Here is a 19,009-nt window from a genome sequence, read left to right as displayed (position 1 = left end):
TCTGAAGAGGGAGAGCATCTGGGTAAGAGGACTGGGGCTATGTGCATTAGAGGGCCCTGGGCCCTTGCTGAAAGTTAAAATAATTTACAAGCCATGGGGTTTGGTCCCTTCTTCCCTCCCTCCCTGAATATGGGTGAGGATAGCCACTTAAGTAAATAAAATGTTCCTAATGCAACCTAGTATAGACTTTAGTTATTAAGTGGAGTATGGATACAAACCTCATTAGGTGACCATGGGATTATCAGCTGGACCCAGAAGGCCCCACACCTACTAAGGTGGGTGAGAAGATTTGGAGTGGCTTGGAGTTTGCCATTGGTGGAAGTGTTGTTCCTCCTGAAGATTGCCTTAATTTGAAAGGGAATCAGATTCTCCTCTACAGTCTGGCATGCTGGAATACAGTGCTGTAATCTATATGAGAGACTTTCAGGGTCCTTGGGCCAAAATTTGCCATACCTTATTTTTTTCTCCTATATCTGTCTGGAAGGTCTTTGTAATTCTTCATGCATGTCGTTCTCAAAAGAAAAGCTTGGAAGTGTTTCTCCACCTAAATAAACCAACAGTAAATGTCAGCAACCCAACTTCATAGTGTAACCATACAATAATGAGCCAGTGCATATAAGCACTATAAGAAAAAGAAATTTGGTAATAGTAAATGTAATACTTGGCATTGCCCTCTGAAAGGAAAGTGTTCTGTTTCAAACTTCCAACAGGACATTATAAAGAAATAAGAAAGATTATTATTATTGTTATTTTATGGCAAATACCTTGCCAATGTCTCTTTAAGAATTAGACTTGTCACTGAATTCATGTTTAACAGCTCGATTTTACCAGCTCTGCCAGAAAAGGGGCCAAAATTCCACTCACCTTTATTTGTGTGACAAATTAAACTAACTTTTTCAAACCAAGTGAACATTTTCACACAGCTGCCCTCCAGTCAGATTCCTCAGTGTTCAGCAGAAATTTTGAAGGATGTCAGAGCTGTGATATTTGTAGGTCTGTTCCTATCTAAGAAGGACTAGGGGGTGAGTGAAAAGATGGATGTGGGATCTCACATGGAGATTTTCTGTTATTGAACCCAAACATCTTTCACTTTTTTGGAATGAGATCTTAGAGCATGGAGTATTGGGACCAGTCTTGCCATCTGATGATGTTTGCATTTTGAAGCATAAGTCATGATGTCATGAAGCAACACTTGAGCGTGGCAATGCTATTTCTGTGGAACATGTCTGGGTTTGATCTGGCAGGCTAGAATGCAACCAGTGCAGGCAAGTTCAGGTTCCTACTCAAACATTTTATCCTCACTCAGCTTCTGTTACATAGATCATTGTGACTAAAACTCAGAGGCAATTTATGCAGTATTTCTTTTAATTCTCTGTTCAGTCATCACTGGAGTAAGATCCTTTATATTAGGGCAACAGTTCAGAGACTGCAGTTCTGTTTCAATTTTTTCTGTCCAGGATTCAGATTTATCAGAGAGGAAATTAACTACACATTCTGACAGTTTATTTAATATTTATTGTCTTTAATACAGCACTCAGTCCAGTATTCCTTTTCTATTTATTACACACACATATGGTATGGTGAAAATATATAATTCTACACAAAGGCTTTATTCTAAAAGATGCTATTTTTTTAATCAACTAGTTCACCAAGAAAGGCTGAATAGTGGAGTTTCATTTGAAATATAGTATTAATATGTCTATCAGGTCACTGATGTTAAAATCTGTTTGTCCAAATTGGTGGACATTACAGAGGCAAAAATTTCCCATTGACTTCTAAGACCCACTCAGAGCAAAGGGGTGTCACTATCCTACTGGTGCTGTGGATGCATAGCACATTCTTCCTGAGCTGCAATCTGAGCATGCGGCTTTGTCTGCACTGAAACTTTGTCTGCAAAACTTTTGTTGTTCAAGGGTGTTAACCCCCGCACCCCGAACGACAAAAGTTTTACCAATGAAAAGCACCAGTGTGTGAACAGCGTTTGTCGGCAGGAGCACTCCCCTGCCAACAAGGCTGCTGCCACTCGTTGAGGGTGGAAGTTTTTTTGTCGGCAGGAAAGCTCTCTCCTGCCAACAAACAGCAGCTACACTGTGTCACTAAAAGGTGAGGAGTGTAGACAAAGCCTGAGTGTGTTGACTGCAAATCTAACTTCACTGTACTCCCCTGTACTGCTCAGCCCTCCTTAACTGTGGTTCAGAGAATGAGGCCATTCAATGCAAAGTACACTCAGCTGTGCACGCATGCACAGCACCAGTTGTGCATTACAGGGGAATTAGGCCTCTAACCAGGAAAGTAACTTAACTATGACCCTAGATGACCAGAAAAATTTCAACATCATTCTTTGTTGTATGCTTAGGGTTATGGTTGGTGCAGAGCTGCAATGTCCCATGTCTTGCTGATGGAGGGTTGGTAATTCAGAATGCATGTTACCATAACTGTGCATGGTATCTTACTTATCTTAGTGCTTAAATGTGCAACCTTAACATTTTTTTAGAATAGTCGTGTTTTGGTTTTATTTTGTGAAATTAAGAAAAGGAAGAATTATATTCTTCATAGCTTTGAAGTTCTGCTTGCGTTCAACAAATTGGTCAAAACCCTGGTAATTTCCATAATCTAGGACCATTGGCCTAGAATCCACCCAGAAGACCTTATCCCACACAATTTAGGACTGCAGGAGGGAGCACCACAAAATGCACAGCTTATGAATTTCAAAAGGTCATTACTTGGTCAAATACAAGCCAAAAATCTTTAGATTGTAAACCCAAGGGGCAGGGATTGTCTCTTTTCTCTGCTTGTACAGCACACTCGGGCCCCAATCCTTTGGGTGCTACTATTATATAAATATTTACTGAGAATGAAAAACAATTGGGACATTCAAAAGATTCCTTCTTAGCAAGCATTATTGCCATTCCTTTCTACCCACAAGGTGTTGTGACTGTAGGGCTGTTCAAAAAAGGTAGCAACAATCTTTTCTAATGTTTTTTACTCTCCTTTTACTCAAAATCAGGTAAACTATTTTTGAATCAAACATTACAATTAAAAATATATAGGGTATCATCTTTGGGCAGAGATCAAGACTGAAGAATTTCAGCTGAAGGTTTCCAAAAGTTAGAAGTGACTAAAACCAGGTGGTTAATAGAATTCTTTATTCAACCTTAACAATAACAATCACTGTCACTCCTGCTGTAGTAATATTTTGAGATTCTATCCTGACATCTGTCTAGGATCTCAGAGTGTTTTACAAACATCAGTGAAAGTTAAGCCTTACTCTACTCCTATAAGCTATGTAGTATGAAGTATTTTAACACATAGGGAAACTAAAATATGGAGAAATTAAGCAGCTTGCCCATGGCCACACTGCCAGCTATTGATAAAGACAGAACTAGAACGGAGATCTACTAACTCCCAGGACAACACCTTTCTCTAGTCTTTCTGAAATACTGTTTAAGCAGTAAGAACAATTAAATTCAGGGTTTTTTTTTAAAAAAAATTACAACAGGTGTTACTGAAGTAACTCGAGGTTTGAAGTGAGGACGGGCTGCAGGGGATGTGGCTCTCCCCACCCCACTCCAAGTATCACAGCATGCAACTGAACAGCATTCTTCACAACTGAGCTGACACCACTACTCACTCATGGCAGTGTACTCAGTGCTGCTTGCCCCCTTCTCATGCCACATCCCGTGACATACTAACTCACCCCAATTTTATTCGCTGGTTGGTGGACAGAATGTGGGGAGGGTAATGAATGGTGCCTCTGATTCCTTTTGACTGTGCTAGCAGAACTTAATGAAGAGAACTTAAAGATTGAAAAGTGGTGGCTTTGTTCAAATAAAAAATTAACTGATCAGTGTAACTGATTCTGGCTAATGTCCACCCCTTCTGAACAAACCACCCTCCATCAAAGCAGTCATATAAATGAAAAAGCCAGTCAGAAGAGCATTTCAAGCAGGGAATGAAGAATGTGTCTATAGATACTTGAGAATTTGGCTCCACCTTCTGTACACAGTGAAAATAAACATGAATTAAATTGTGTCTTGAATGCTATTTTCACTTGTTATTGTTTTTACTTTCCAGTTCAGTTTCAAAAGCCTACCCAGATAGGTTCTCATGCGTTTTAGTGAATCTTCATCTCCACGTGTTGAAGCAGAGGTTTTTCAGTAATTCAGTTCCAAAGAGTGGGAGTATTTTTTATTTGGGAGTATTTATCATTCACTTTAATTTATCATTTTATATGGGAGTATTTTTAATTCAATTACTTTAGGGAATTGAAGTCAGAGTAGCAGCTGGGACTATTTAAAGATGTGTGATCTTTAGATTCTTTTAGATTTTTTTGGTGTGTAGAGGATTCAGTAAGGGTATGTTAGAATTTAGACCAGACTGTGTAGTGCTTACTTACATTGGCAAGTATTTACTCACATTAGTAATCCCATTGAATTTCTTAGGACTCTGCCCATGAGTAACTGCTCACTATAGTGAGCAAGGGCTCCACAGTCAGAACCCTAACTAGAACCTTATTTATGAATAAAAGGAGAAGAGGTTGCAAAAACCCTAAAGGTTTAACAGTTTAAGACATTTTTGAACTTCTGTTATTTTAAAAATGCTTTCATTATCATTTGAATGTTCTTATAATTTGACGTACTATTAGTCTGCACAATAATCTGCATGCCCATGATAGTTATAATAAATGAAATGATTAACATGTAAATAATAGTACTTACCATAGAGTTTACATAGCTGTTTTTTCTCCAAGGATTGCAAATATTAATTAATACCTGGTAACACCAATATCTACAATAGCTCACAAGGTTAGGCTGGAAAGTCTGAGTTACAGAGTGTTAACAGTATGCCAGGGGAAGAGAACCTAGGAGAACTGATTCTTTTCACCCTGAATTTAGAATTTCCTGGGTTTTCTGAGTTTCATTCAAATCCTTCATATTATTTAAACCAAGTTTTTCATTTGGGCATCTGGAGATACGAGTGTGAGGGTGGGAGACGAAGTGTTTTATCCACAACATCAAACTAGAGAATTTAATTATAGTGTTCTTCAAATGACTTAGTACCAAGAGGTGTTTGGAAATACATTTCTTCTTTGAGTCCATGCTGTAAATTAGAAAAGAGACAGTGAGAGCCAATCATTTGCCAGTTGTGCATTTGTTATTCCTTTCCTATAGGAAGAACATGATCTAACTCAATTATTAGCTTTATTTTTATCATATCAAGATTAGAAAAAAGTTTTAGGTAGCACTTGTGTGCACGCAGTGTTTAGATTAGCAAGTTACATTTGGATGAGCTAGTCAAACGTGGGCACTCACCAGCATTCAGCGTATGTTGGTAACTTTAATGCCCTCTTCTTATTCAACAACCATGACAGGAAAGACAGTTGGTAATATGCCACATTGTAACTTGTTTGGGGTGCGGATAAGAGTAACATCACATGACCTAATTAAAATTACCAAAAAAAAAAAATGACAAGATTGACAACTGCGAGAAACAGTAATGGGTGAGATAAGACTATTAACTAACTCTTTCTCTTAGGAATAGTTCAGGGGAAACAAAATCAACAGATGGTATTGATAATATTTATGAGACTATCCCAAAAAGGTGGTCCCACATTATACAACTGAGTTTTTTAAGGCACACCAACCAAATAGACAAAACAGTTTAACTTTGAAACAAAACTTATTTAAACAAAATTGTAAATGTAACTGAACTGTGAAGGATGTACAATGGAATTACACAGTATACAAGGTAAATAACTGAGTCAAAGTAGCACTATGTGTAAAGAAACAAAAAAGATTGAATTTATATTTCTTTATGTGTTTAAGCATTTTTAATCATAGTTGTGCATTTGAATAGTAGTTATTTAGCTGAATGTTGTAATCAAGCCAGATATACTTAAATCATATTCTAATATAACCTAAAGTATAGCCTAATCATCCTAGAAACAAACAAAAGAAATAAAAAAATAAAGTGAGAAAAACTATATTAAACTATATTAATACCATAAAAACGTTATTAAACCAAAGTAGGTTTAAGTCTAATAATTCTTTCTATACTGCCTTAGAATGAAATAAAAAGTTTCTAAAGCTTAATACAGTATTAAAAAGCAACAGCTTTCAATCAGGTAACAACCATATAGCTCAATGCTAATATTTATCTACACATGGGTAGTTGAAACCATTACTAGTGCAATTCTAGCAACTTCATTACTGTTCAAACTAAACTGAATACTGAAAACTGGTTTTACAAAGATTCTAATTCCAGTTTTTTTAACTGTTTAGGAAGGCAGTACTTTCTTCTTTCCCTGGTCAAAATCTTACACTCCCTTCAGAGCACAGTGTTCACCTATAGTATATGTGTGACACATATTGTTTTGCTCAACATCTCTACACTGAAGCAGGATAAGACAATCTCACCCTCAGCTTGAATTCCCTGCCTAGAGATGTTCTTCATGTCCTCAATCTTTAGGAAATATTCTATTTCCCAAGGCAACTTTGGTTAGGATATGGGATCCTAGTACTCAAATCCTCCAAATGTTTTGTTCATGGAGGACTTGGTTAAAGAAATGCCTCTGTTTTGGGGAGAGGAAGATTACCTTTTCAGGACTATAAGAAGTGAGTGGAGAGTCTCTGGATCAGGATCAAGACAACTCTTCACTCAGGATGTGTGGATCTTCAGGTGCGGCTGCTACTCCACCAACCTATGGTGATGAGGGTCTTTTTTTATGCACAAATTTTCCATTCAGTTGCATAGATGGTTTTGGGCCATCTCCTTGTGCACCATGTTCTGATATCAGCACTTTTACCATTGGATAGAGAAAATTTGTGGGATGACCCTTCTTCAGGTTATAGATAATATCTATCACTTAGGCTAGTCAGGGGTCACTGACTTCTTTCCACCCATCCAGTAGCTGGCATTCAGACTTCACAAAGGTGCTTTCTAGAATCTCATAAATCTAAAAGAGAATTTAAATTATTATGCCAATGGTAATATTCTGAGGTCTTTTAGTTCTGTTTTCTGCTGTTAATTTGTCTTCTAACATTCAAGAACAGCTCTAACAGTCTCTTTGCATTCTGTTGTATATGTACAATACTCTTAAACTCCTTCAGTCTTGAAGCTTAAAGTTCATTTTTCATTTATTTAAAACTAACTTAAATTCAAGGTAGGTTTATCTTTTCCAGCCTCAAATATAGGAAACGTTATCCCCAAAGTTTGCTAAACATTAAACAACTTCCAAGGTTCAGTATCAAATTAACATTTCAGTTCCAAACATCAAAATACTCTTTGCCATTTCAAATTAAACACTTTTACTTTAACCAAAATTAATGCAGTAAACAACTTACTTTGTGGGGATGGGCGTGAGGCGGACAGCCAGGGTCATGGAAAGTCTGATTTCTCAACCTCCAGCAGCCCACCTGGAAGGCTCTTGACAAGTGCACTTTCTGCCTGCAGGGAGGCAGAAGAGCAGCCAGCACGTAAAAAAATCTGCATTAGGTCTTCCAAAAGGGAATTTTTTTTTTGGTATATTTGACTTTTCATCTTGATTCAGGATGCAAAACTTTCAAAAAAGTGAAATTTCTCATGGGAAGGGACTTCCATTTTCCAGCCAACTCTATTCAGAAACAGACATGAGGACCCGCTTTATTTGAACACTAATGCCCATCTAGTTTCTCCAGTATTTTGACTATATTTTAATTATGACCCTGTAGTAGGTTCCCTCACTGCTGGGGTGCCTTCTTGTGGCTGGGTCTGGGGATTAACTCCTTTCAGGGCTGGTGCCTCCCTTCTGATGGTTGTTTACATTGCATTCCCCCAACCACTACCACCACTCTCCAGGACTCACAGTGCTTCCTCTTTGTGACCCAGCCCTCTTCTGAGGTATCGAAGTCCCACTGGATGAGTCATCCACATGCCATTCCAGACAGATTTCCAATCCAAGGCCAGGTCCTGTGCCATTTTCCCAGCAGCTGTTTGGGGAACCTGGGCCCTTCCACTACTTTGGATTCCAGTTCAGGATTCCTATGTCCAGCAACTATGGTCTGTTTGCTCCCAGACCATGCCACTATCTCCCTGGACTCCTTCCTACTTCTCTATCTTCTGCCTCCACCCCCACCCCTACCCCCACCCCTCTCTGGGTTTACCAACCCAAACTCCCTCTTACCAGTGAGTAACTGAAGACTACTTTCAGCTCTGACTTATTGCCAGACTCTGTAGCCCCAAACAAATCTCCCTTCTCACAAGAAGTGAAGGCAGACCTTTCATCCCTTTATACAAGCCCAGCCTGCCACTTCTCAACAGGACTTCATGTTCCAGTAAGCTTTACTGGTCCCTGAATCTCTTCCAGGTGTGGCTTATAAAGTTAATTGACCTAATTTAACCTGCTCTGCCTTTTGAGGGGTGAACATCCCATCACAGACCCCTTAAGTGTGACTGTAGAAATCCTACTAAAAAGAATGACTTGTGTGCCTAGTATAGATGCCTAAATTATGGTACTCTTTTAATGTCTCTATAATAGGTATTTACTTTGTGGTTGGTACGTAAGAATGACCAATGGTCCACCTAGCCCAGTATCTCTGACAGTGGCCAGTACCAGATGTTTCAGAGGGAATGAACAGAACAGGGCAATTATCGAGTAATCCATCCCGTCATCCAGTCCCAGCTTCTGGCAGTCAGAGGTTTAGAGACACCCAGAGCTTGGGTTTGGGCTAATTGTCACTGATGCACTGATCCTCCATGAACTTATCTAATTTTTTTAACCCAATTATATTATATTGGCCTCAGGGTGAACTAGAGAGTAAGTCTCTTCTCTTGCATGCCTTACAGCTGAGAAGGTTTCAAAGATGAGAGAAGGCTGGTTGTCTATTCTTCTTCCAAGCAATGTATTTCTCTTTCAAAAAGGGCAAATAATGGTTCCAGACAATGTGAACCTATAAACAAGAGAGAGGTCTGTCTTTATGTGCTATGCAATGCAGCGCACATTGCTGGCACACAGTACATAATAATAACAAATACAATAATAATAAATACAAATATTGATACAACATCATATTTGGGGAAATTTTGACCAACTCTAATTGTAATATCTATTAGCAGAGTTATTTTTCCCAGCTTCACGTTTATAAGCTATACACTAGCTATAACTAAAGATTTGTCTTACGTATTGTGACAATGATCTCTTTTGATTTTTGGCAATGTGCCAAGAAGCCAAAACACTGATACTTGTTGAACATCTGATTCCAGACATAAAATAAAAAAATCAAGGTACAGAACCAAAGAAAGGTGTCTGAATAAAATATTTTGTTCATCTCTGACATTTGCAGATGTGCACAGAACAAAGAGGTACAATCTGTATATATCTGGTAATTCTCAGATGTACCCATCACATATTAACTTCTGGAAATGGTGAATGCTTAAGATATTTCAGGAACAGGCAATCGTTGTAAGTCTCTGTTTATGCTTACTAATAGTCTGGCATCTCACAGAGTAGATTCCTTTCTTGAAATATAGAAATTAGTCTCAGGTGTGGAGCCAGTTAGCCTGATAAGTGTAGAAAGAGCTTGCCAAAAAGGTTTCTAGATAAAGGAAAAGGAATCATGCCATTGAGCTAGAAAGATTAAAGACAGCCTAAATCCTAGGAAAGTGAGAACACAAAGCAACAGCTGCAATCCCAGTGTTAAAAACCAAGATGAATCCTATTTGTATTATTTCAGTAACAAATTTATGGCTATGCTATATACATATCAAATCATTTCATGACTCAACATCCACTTACTGTAAAGTGATACCTATTCATACACAGGGCAAAATTATTCTCTCTAAGAGAAGAATTTTGCCCTTTGAGTGGACATGTGTATAAATATATATAACAAAAGACAGGCAACTGTGACTTACGTGGATATACATAACCTTTCATAGCCAGTCTAAATATACATTAACTTTAGGAAAACACATTCTAAACAGTACTGTACACTAAACAATGTATGACAGTCAGTTTTGACTTCTCTATAATCTCACAAATGTAGGCTTGGTGGTCCAGGGAATAATAATGCACTTTTTTCCCTTTTATTTTTATAAGTTGTCCTGCAGAAAAGTTCAGGGCCTTAGTCCCATGGCATCCAAGACTGGATGGCAACATTTTTATCTCAGAAGAAAGGAAAGGTCACAAAGGAGTGGACTACAAACCTGAGTACTTTTTCTTATGTTCATGATATAATTTAGAAAATGCATGCACACCGGCTAGTAATCATACAGTGTTAATTCTGAATCTTAACTTTGTCCCTTGTACTTATGCCTTAAAGTATGGTCTATCTTTATGCTATTACAAATTATTTGTCAATTAATACAAACTGGAATTTCCATACAACTTCACAGATAAAAAGTTACAGATTGTTATACAAATTTTTCAGATGTTTATTTTTAAAGAGACAAGTATGACTGAGGATAGAGTTTACCCCACAGAATCTTTATTCCTAGTGATAATGCATGAAGCACAGCTTGACTTTCAGGTCCCAAACACAGTTTGCTGCATTGGCACTTAGAAAAAACCTCACTGCAAACTGAGCAAACGTAACAGGGAATACACTGAGAGAAAGGAAGCATGGAATGCCACAATGCAATTTTTACAGTCTCTTTTCAGATTTTAAAACACAATTTGAAGTTATTAAAATAAAACTTAAATTCATTACATTAGAATTTTCCTCCAGGTTTTTTTTTTTTTTAATATCACTAAGAGTCAAATTGTTGTGAAACAGTGAGTGCTTTCCCCCAGTGTGAGGCTCTTCTTAAAAGAAAAGGATATATTTATTTATTGGTTTAGGAACAGAAGTGAAGTTTAGAAAGTTTGGGTTCTCTCGAAACTGCTGGATGTTAACATTTCATGTCACTTCCCACTAGGGGGAGATGTTACATAACAAGCTCTTCCTCCCTCTCCACACACCCCCAAAATCCCTCCCCCTCCCAGCACATCTGCTTGAAATCTGCCCACTAACTGTGGGTTACAAAAACACTTATTCATGGCCTCCATAGTTTTTATTGTTTATTTATCCCTGTTTGAGATAAACAAAAAAAACCCAATATCTTCAGCAAACACTTTTTTAAAAGGTGTTTTGTTGTTGTTGCTGCAAGAAATACATGGCTGCGGATATCGGCTATTAACAAGCAAAACTCACCAGCTTTTTGTTTGCACAAGTGAATCACTGTGCTTTAGGTAGATTCTCCCTCTTCTCATTTCACTTTGACCTTTAGGTTTGAATGAAACTAAAATCAAACCCACAAAATGTCTTGCATGATTTCCCCCTGAAACTATAAATGGACCCCAAATTGCTTGAAACTCAGTTCAATTTTTTTGAAACTTACCCCAGGCTTGTTGGAACTATGGAATACACTTGCCGAAAGGTTAACAGACCCTGACAAATCTCTACAAAGCTGACTCCGTTTTGATTTTCCAAAGAAACCTAAGGTGAGTTTTTGAATTTTTTTCACAACTCTACTACAACTCACTGTGGCCACTCTGCAAAATCACTCTGGGTTCGCCAAGACCGTGAATGATAATACCACATATTGTGACTCAGTGGTACAATCCTCTTAATTTGCCTCTTGTCACTGCATCTCTGCAACATCTGCAAAGCACATTACATATATTATACAACCATTTGGGCTTGCACCCAAGTCTTTCCAATGACTTGTTTGAAACAATCATATCCACTGCATTGTATGTTCTTTACTATGTTGCATTTTAATTCATACAAATATTCAAGCTTTTAGCATCATGCTGTATTCTAGCATCAATAAAAACACATCATGCATTGCAGTCTGTGGTCTAATCTGTCAATGATACATATATAATAAGCTGATAAGAGATCACTGACAACTGATTTGATCTATTCCAATTGGGAAGTACTTAACTATTGTGGAACTGGTTACTTTACCGATTGTTTAAATCTCACAAGAATTTCTGACAAGTGCTGAAGTTTCAATACGGGGATAGTGCTGCTCTGTAAGAAGGCTGAGGACTTAGATCCCTGCACCTCTGTCTATCTACAAATGCACTGCAATTCTTTTAAAGTAAATTAATAGAAGCAACACCTCTGGATACGGATATTTTGGGATTTAATGTCACAGAAGAGAAAAGCTTAATTTGCTAGAATTGTGACATCACTTCCAAAAATACCACTTTATACATTCGAGGTCAGTGAATACATGGATAATATGGGGCATCCTTGGTATATGTAGATTACAGGAATTTCAAATCCTACTCATTTCTATTAATGAAACAAAAAATATACCGTTTAGTTAAATAATGGGCATCTGTCCAACTCTATTTAGGAAAGTGGAAGTTACTATAAAGGACAACATACCAGGAAATCGGAAAGCCAGAAATTGTACTATTTCCACCACTGAATTTAAGTGGTAGTATCAGTCATGCTGAGCTGGCTGCAATATTCACCATTAACGTTATATTTGATTAATTTAGCTCCTTTTCCTGTTCATAAATGATCTGCAAACAGACTTTGATTGTTACAAATTTATTCATTATTCAGAATGATTCAGCTAAAAGTTTATGTGAATATATTTCAGCCTAAGGAATGCCCATCATGAACTATTCACTATGACTGCTTCTTTTAGTATTCAGTGTCTGTAACTATTATTTGCGCTGTGTGAGTGAACACATAGGTCATATGGTATTATTTATATTCTGATTGGATGAGTCTCAAACCCATAAAGAACTTTGCAGATGGCCACTTAAATGAGCACTTCTGGTACAAATACTTGTGCACAAACACTTGTGCAAATGCACATTCAGGTGCATATTTCTGACACTTTGCCTTTTAACAAATATTCTTTCAAACAATTTTTTCCCCTTCACTAATATCCACAAAAAGCTGTAAAGCGCTATGAATATGCATTAGCCAAACATAAAGTTATGCTTTAATCAAACGTGTTACATTATTAACATATTACAATTATTAAGCTCAATGCAAGTGTAACTCGATTTAATGTAATGACCTGTCATATGCAGAAGGTCAGACCATATGTTTTAATGGTCCCTTTTGGCCTTAAAACACTACGAATCTATTCATCTGTGAATACTGTTGAAGCAGATTTGTGTTTTTTATTGAAGTAAGTTTTCACAAACACTTTCTTGCAGCGTTTATTTAAGGATATGGCATCGACTCTGGTGGTGGGTGTGTTAGAAATCTAGATAGATCAAGAAGGTAGGAAGGTCAATGGAATTTACAATTCAAGTCAGGGACATACAAATTGAGAATGAAGATGGTAGCAGCAAAAGAATTTTTAGTGCAGATACAAGAAATGAAAAATAAAGGACAAACTGCCAAGGACTTTCTGTATTGAAGGAAGGAGATCAAGAATGAAAACATTCTTAAATCAACTACTGAGGAGCTCAGAACCAAATCAGAAAAAAAATCATGTCACATAAAGTAGGTTACCATATCTTTCTTTTCATAGCTTGAGTTATTTAAAACTAAACCGGACAAAGCACAAGATACTACGCTGTAGGGAACAAGCCCTCCAATGGCAAAGGGATAAATGAGATGACTTAATAAGTTATTTCCATTCTAATTCTTATTATTTTATGTTCATTCATTGTGGGATATGAATGTAAAACGTAGTCACAGGAAAATCAGATTAGGTTGTGTTTTGATTGTGTCCTCTTTGAAGGTTGCAGAGATTTATTACCATGAAGTGAACAGTGGAACAAGATATTGTCAAAGCAGTGGGTGATTTTTAAACATTGACGCAAAGAAGATAAAACATTCACCTGAAAAAGAAACATCAGATAAAGATGAAAACTTCTTATTGAAAGCCATGCACTGTGTGATGGATGAGTACAGATTCATTCAAAGCACAGTACACTAGTAAACTGTAATCTCTGGAAGAAGACGTCCTATATATATTCAAGACTTCCCATTAGTAAATCAATAAAGAATTACACCTAATAGGATGGATGCTATATGAATGTGGGTGGTTTGTACTGACAGTGTGTTTAAAAATGCACCTAAATGTGTATTAGGCATCAATAATAATAATAATAATAATAATAATAATAAAATGGCTTAATAGCAACATTTTAAGCAATAATTCACAGCAAATAACATACTTGACAAATTTAGCCTCATTTTGTGCTCACTGAATGTCTGCAATCAGACTGAGATTTCCTTGGTTGTAGTCATTATTCATATTGACTGTTAGCTTGTTGAAAAATATTTGTTTTGGTTTCTACTTGGATTGATTGTAAGCAGTTCACTTCAGGTATGCATCCGATGAAGTGAGCTGTAGCTCACGAAAGCTTATGCTCAAATAAATTGGTTAGTCTCTAAGGTGCCACAAGTACTCCTTTCCTTTTCTTTTTACTACTCAGTAATTAACTCTCATATTGGACCAAAAATCACCCAGCTATTTCCGAACTGTGGTCTTGGAGACCCTTTGTGTCTCAAAATTGGAAAACCAAAAACAAATGGGATGTGTTTAAAACGGACTTATTCTAACCAGTGAACTATAAAACTATGAACAAGTCAAATCTTTCCTATATCAAGAAGCACACTACACAGTACTTGTGTTGCAGCCTAACTGACCCCATGATCAAACATTTTTTAAAAAGCTACACACTATACAGGTGTTGGGGTCTGACTGAAGCCATGTTTACATCATGAACATATATAGCAACAGCAACAATATAAAAGGCACAAACAAAGCAAAGTAGCAGTAAATGGCCTACTAATTTGAACAAATGGAGTTAATAGGTGGCTTGTTCTGAATGTACAAGGCTCATACACTTTGCACATTTGTATGTGTTTTTCTGCCTAGTTCTCTGGGGCAGATGTAACATCTTCCCCATTTCTTAGGCTGCATCAGTACCCAGCACATTAGACACTGTTTCCCTGGAAGCCTGAGGCAAGGCTGCAATGTTCCTTTCCTATACCAGTGGCTTCACCATTTCTGTACCCAGGTCTCTGAGAAACAGCCATCTCTTACTCAAAGATGTATTATGCCATATGCAATTCAACAAAATGCAAACAATATATGTATTCAGACATGCCATGCTTATGTGCAATGCAACAGAGTCTTTTCCCCAGCAACGCTGACTGACTTTGCCCTAGCAATAGCATCTGTCAAGTGTGGGCTTGCCAGAAAAGGTATCTGACAATTGGGGCTTCCCCAGAAACTCTTTCTAGCAAGTGTAGGCTTTTGAGAAAATAATATGATGTCATTATCTTCAAAGAAACTCAATTTGCTGGACAACTGTTATGATACATGATACATGTTATCTGGGTTTCAGAGACCCCGACCCCTTTTGGTGCATTTTGTTGAAAACCCCAAACCACTGAAACTACAATGATAAAAACAATACTGAAAGAGTCATATAATCAAATCATAACTGTGGCCTCAAAACAAAAACAATCTGATGCTGGAATACCTGAGTAATTAATTTGGGGTTTAACTGACCCCAATACCTTTTGAGTGACTTTTTTCACTACACTAAAACCACAACAGATATGCAGAGAAAACCAACACTAATAGGTTGTTCTCATCATAGTTTGGGAATTCTTAAAGAAAGAAGAGGTTGCTGTTTGCTTTATGTTTTACTTAAATGTTTATGAGTTTGGGGTCCAAGAAATCCTCAAACACCTTGGAAGTGTAGTACTTTCATTTTCCCCAATGATTAAGATTCCTGGGTCTAATTCATCCCACTACCTTTTTAGTAACTTTTTGCTACACAAAAACCACAACAGGTAGGATGATAAAACCAATGTAGAACAATTGACCTCATCCTAGTCAGAGAATACTTGATGTATGAAGCAGCACAGATTTGACAGTAAAAATCTTATTTACACTTTTGTACACATTGGGGTCAGATAGACTCCCAAAACAGTAGGTGGGTTAAAATCTGAACTGCATTAAGTGTTTTTGGTAGATCATGTAAGTCACAAGTGTTGTTTCTGTCTCCTCATGGGCATAACTCTTAAAATCAAAGGTTTTGAGCTAAAGGGGTTTTGAATCTCTCAGGGAGAAGAAGCAAACAAGCAGGTTTAGGGAAGTTTAGAACACTTGTAACCTCTCTCTTTCCGGGTCAGATAGGCCTTGTCTGAAGTATCATTCCTAGAAGCATTAGGATACTGTAAGCAGTTGGATGCAAAGAGAGTAGAAATGTAGCTTTCACTTGTCAACTTCATGGGATGTACATGTACATCTGCAGTGCTACTTGTGGATGGTTTGGGCAACTCCTTGTCTAGCTCATTTAATTGTCTGTGTGCCAGAGTTTTGGAAACCCTGTCCCCCTGCTGTCACACAGTGTAGTGTTCCATACAAACTACAACCATGCTAGTACTGGTATTTGAAGATGCAAACTTAACATTCACCTTGCATGAACATTCCTATGGGTAAAACTTGATCCAGTGAATGTTCTTGGAACCGGGATCTTCAAGGGAATTAGGCACTCAACTGCCCCTGGATGTTAAAGGGAGTTGAGCACCTAACTCTCTTAGGTTCCTTTAAAAAAATCAAGTTGGAAAGCAAACACTAAACAAGGCAAAAGAACTGCCACAAAAAAGGGTCACAGCCATTTTTAGATTTGAGCAAATATGGATAAGGTTTTTCAGTAATCACTCAGCTACCATATTAACAATCCCATCCTATTCCTTCATTTTCTGCCATGCAAAGCATTGTTTGCCAAAGGGGAACTGTCACAAATATAAAGGGAAGGGTAACAACCTTCCTGTATACAGTACTATAAAATCCCTCCTGGTCAGAGGCACAATATCCTTTCACCTGTAAAGGGTTAAGAAGCTCAGGTAACCTGGCTGGCACCTGACCAAAAGGACCAATAAGGGGACAGGATACTTTCAAATCCGGGGCGGCGGGAGGCTTTTGTCTGTCTGTTCTATGTGCTTGCTGTAGAGAGATCAAGAAAGCAAGCAATCCAACTCCATTAGAATCAGTAAATACTAGCAAGGAAATGCATAAGTTTACTTTTGTTTTGTCTTGTGATTTTCTCTGTGCTGAGAGGAAGGTGTATTCCTGGTTTTCTTTTTGTAACTTTAAAGTTTTTGCCCAGAGGGAAGTCCTGTATGTTTTAAATCTGGTTGCCCTGTGAGATTAGCTTCCCTTCTAATTTTACAGAGGTGCTTCTTTTACCTTTTTTCTTTCTAATAAAGTTCTGTTTCTTTTAAGATCTTGACTGATTTCTCTATTGTCGTAAGACCCAGGGGTTTGGGACTGTGATCATTTTGTAACCAATTGGTTAGGATATTATTCTCAAGCCTACCCAGGAAAGGGGGTTTAAGGGCTTGGAGGGATAGGAACTCCAAGTGGTCCTTTCCCTGATTCTTTGTTAAATCACTTGGTGGTGGCAGCGTACCCTCTACGGGCAAAGAGTTTGTGCCTTGGGGAAGTTTTACCCTAAGCTGGTAGAAATAATCTTAGGAGGTCTTTCATGCTGGTCCCCACATCTGCACCCTAGAGTTCAGAGTGGGGAGGGAACCCTGACAGGAACACTGTAGGATTTTCTCACTACTATGAATCTGGTGATGCAAAAACAGCTGGCATGCATATGTATTTTACTTTGGAGCTTCATTACTAACATTCTGACTATTGCTATAATTTTGAATGAGTGCAAATTATGAAATACTGCTACAGGGGAATGTAGTGTTTCCTGATTTGCCATTAAAGACACTGTGACAACTTTTTCAAAGTTTTTAATAGGAATTCAGATCAGGGACCTATAAGTGGTCAACTATAAATCAGGGCAGTCTGTCAAAATAGATGCAAGGCCCTTGATGGCTTTATATTCCTCATAATACAGATCAAAAATAATATGGAAACCATTGTAATGAAAGGCTATTTCCATTCCCCCCCCCCACACACACACACATACCTGCCCCTTCAATGAGATTCTATTTTAGTTCATTATCATTTCTTCTTTGGTAGCAGGAAAATATTTTAGTGATACAAACTTGTTCTTAACATTCCAGAGAATCTTTTAGCAGCTTAACTTGGGTCATAATTCTAAAATGTGGGTTGGATTTATCCTGTGTTTGAAAGATGAGGCACATAGTTGTATAAAAAATACGGCTGTTGTGCTAAAAATTAAATGGAAGTAATTATGTAGACAGATCTGTACAACTGAATTGAGAAATAGAACATGATATTTTCCCTTTATTTTCCATTGTGACTTTAAACAGGTGAGTAGTCCTATAGATTTCAAGCACACGCTTCACTACTTTGATAAAACTTAATTTCAGAATGACTAATTATCATAGAATCATAGAATATCAGGGTTGGAAGGGACCTCAGGAGGTCATCTAGTCCAACCCCCTGCTCAAAGCAGGACCAATCCCCAACTAAATCATCCCAGCCAGGACTTTGTCAAGCCTGCCTTAAAAACTTCTAAGGAAGAAGATTCCACCACCTCCCTAGGTAATGCATTCCAGTGCTTCACCACCCTCCTAGTGAAAAAGTTTTTCCTAATATCCAACCTAAACCTCCCTCACTACAACTTGAGACCATTAGTCCTTGGTCTGTCATCTGCTACCATTTAGAACAGTCTAGATCCATCCTCTTTGGAACCCCCTTTCAGATAGTTGAAAGCAGCTATCAAATCCCCCCTCATTCTTCTCTTCCGCAGACTAAACAATCCCAGTTCCCTCAGCCTCTCCTCATAAGTCATGTGTTCCAGACCCCTAATCATTTTTGTTGCCCTCCGCTGGACTCTTTCCAATTTTTCCACATCCTTCTTGTGCTGTGGGGCCCAAAACTGGACACAGTACTCCAGATGAGGCCTCACCAATGTCAATAATCCCTTGGATTATCATAGCTAGTTAAAATGTAACGATTGTGGGTAAATGGAAACCATTCTATAGAATTAAGAAATGAGAATCAGTTTTGCTCAGAAAAATAGGGCTCTCCCTGCTGAGTTTAGAGACTCTCCCATTTGCCTGGGTGAATATGCTGAGAAAAATCTTAAACAGTACCAAAGAAACAGACAAGAGAG

The sequence above is a fragment of the Chelonia mydas genome, chromosome 3 (assembly GCF_015237465.2).
Source record: "Chelonia mydas isolate rCheMyd1 chromosome 3, rCheMyd1.pri.v2, whole genome shotgun sequence".
Classification (NCBI taxonomy): domain Eukaryota; kingdom Metazoa; phylum Chordata; order Testudines; family Cheloniidae; genus Chelonia; species Chelonia mydas.
Note: the sequence above shows the minus strand (reverse complement) of the source record.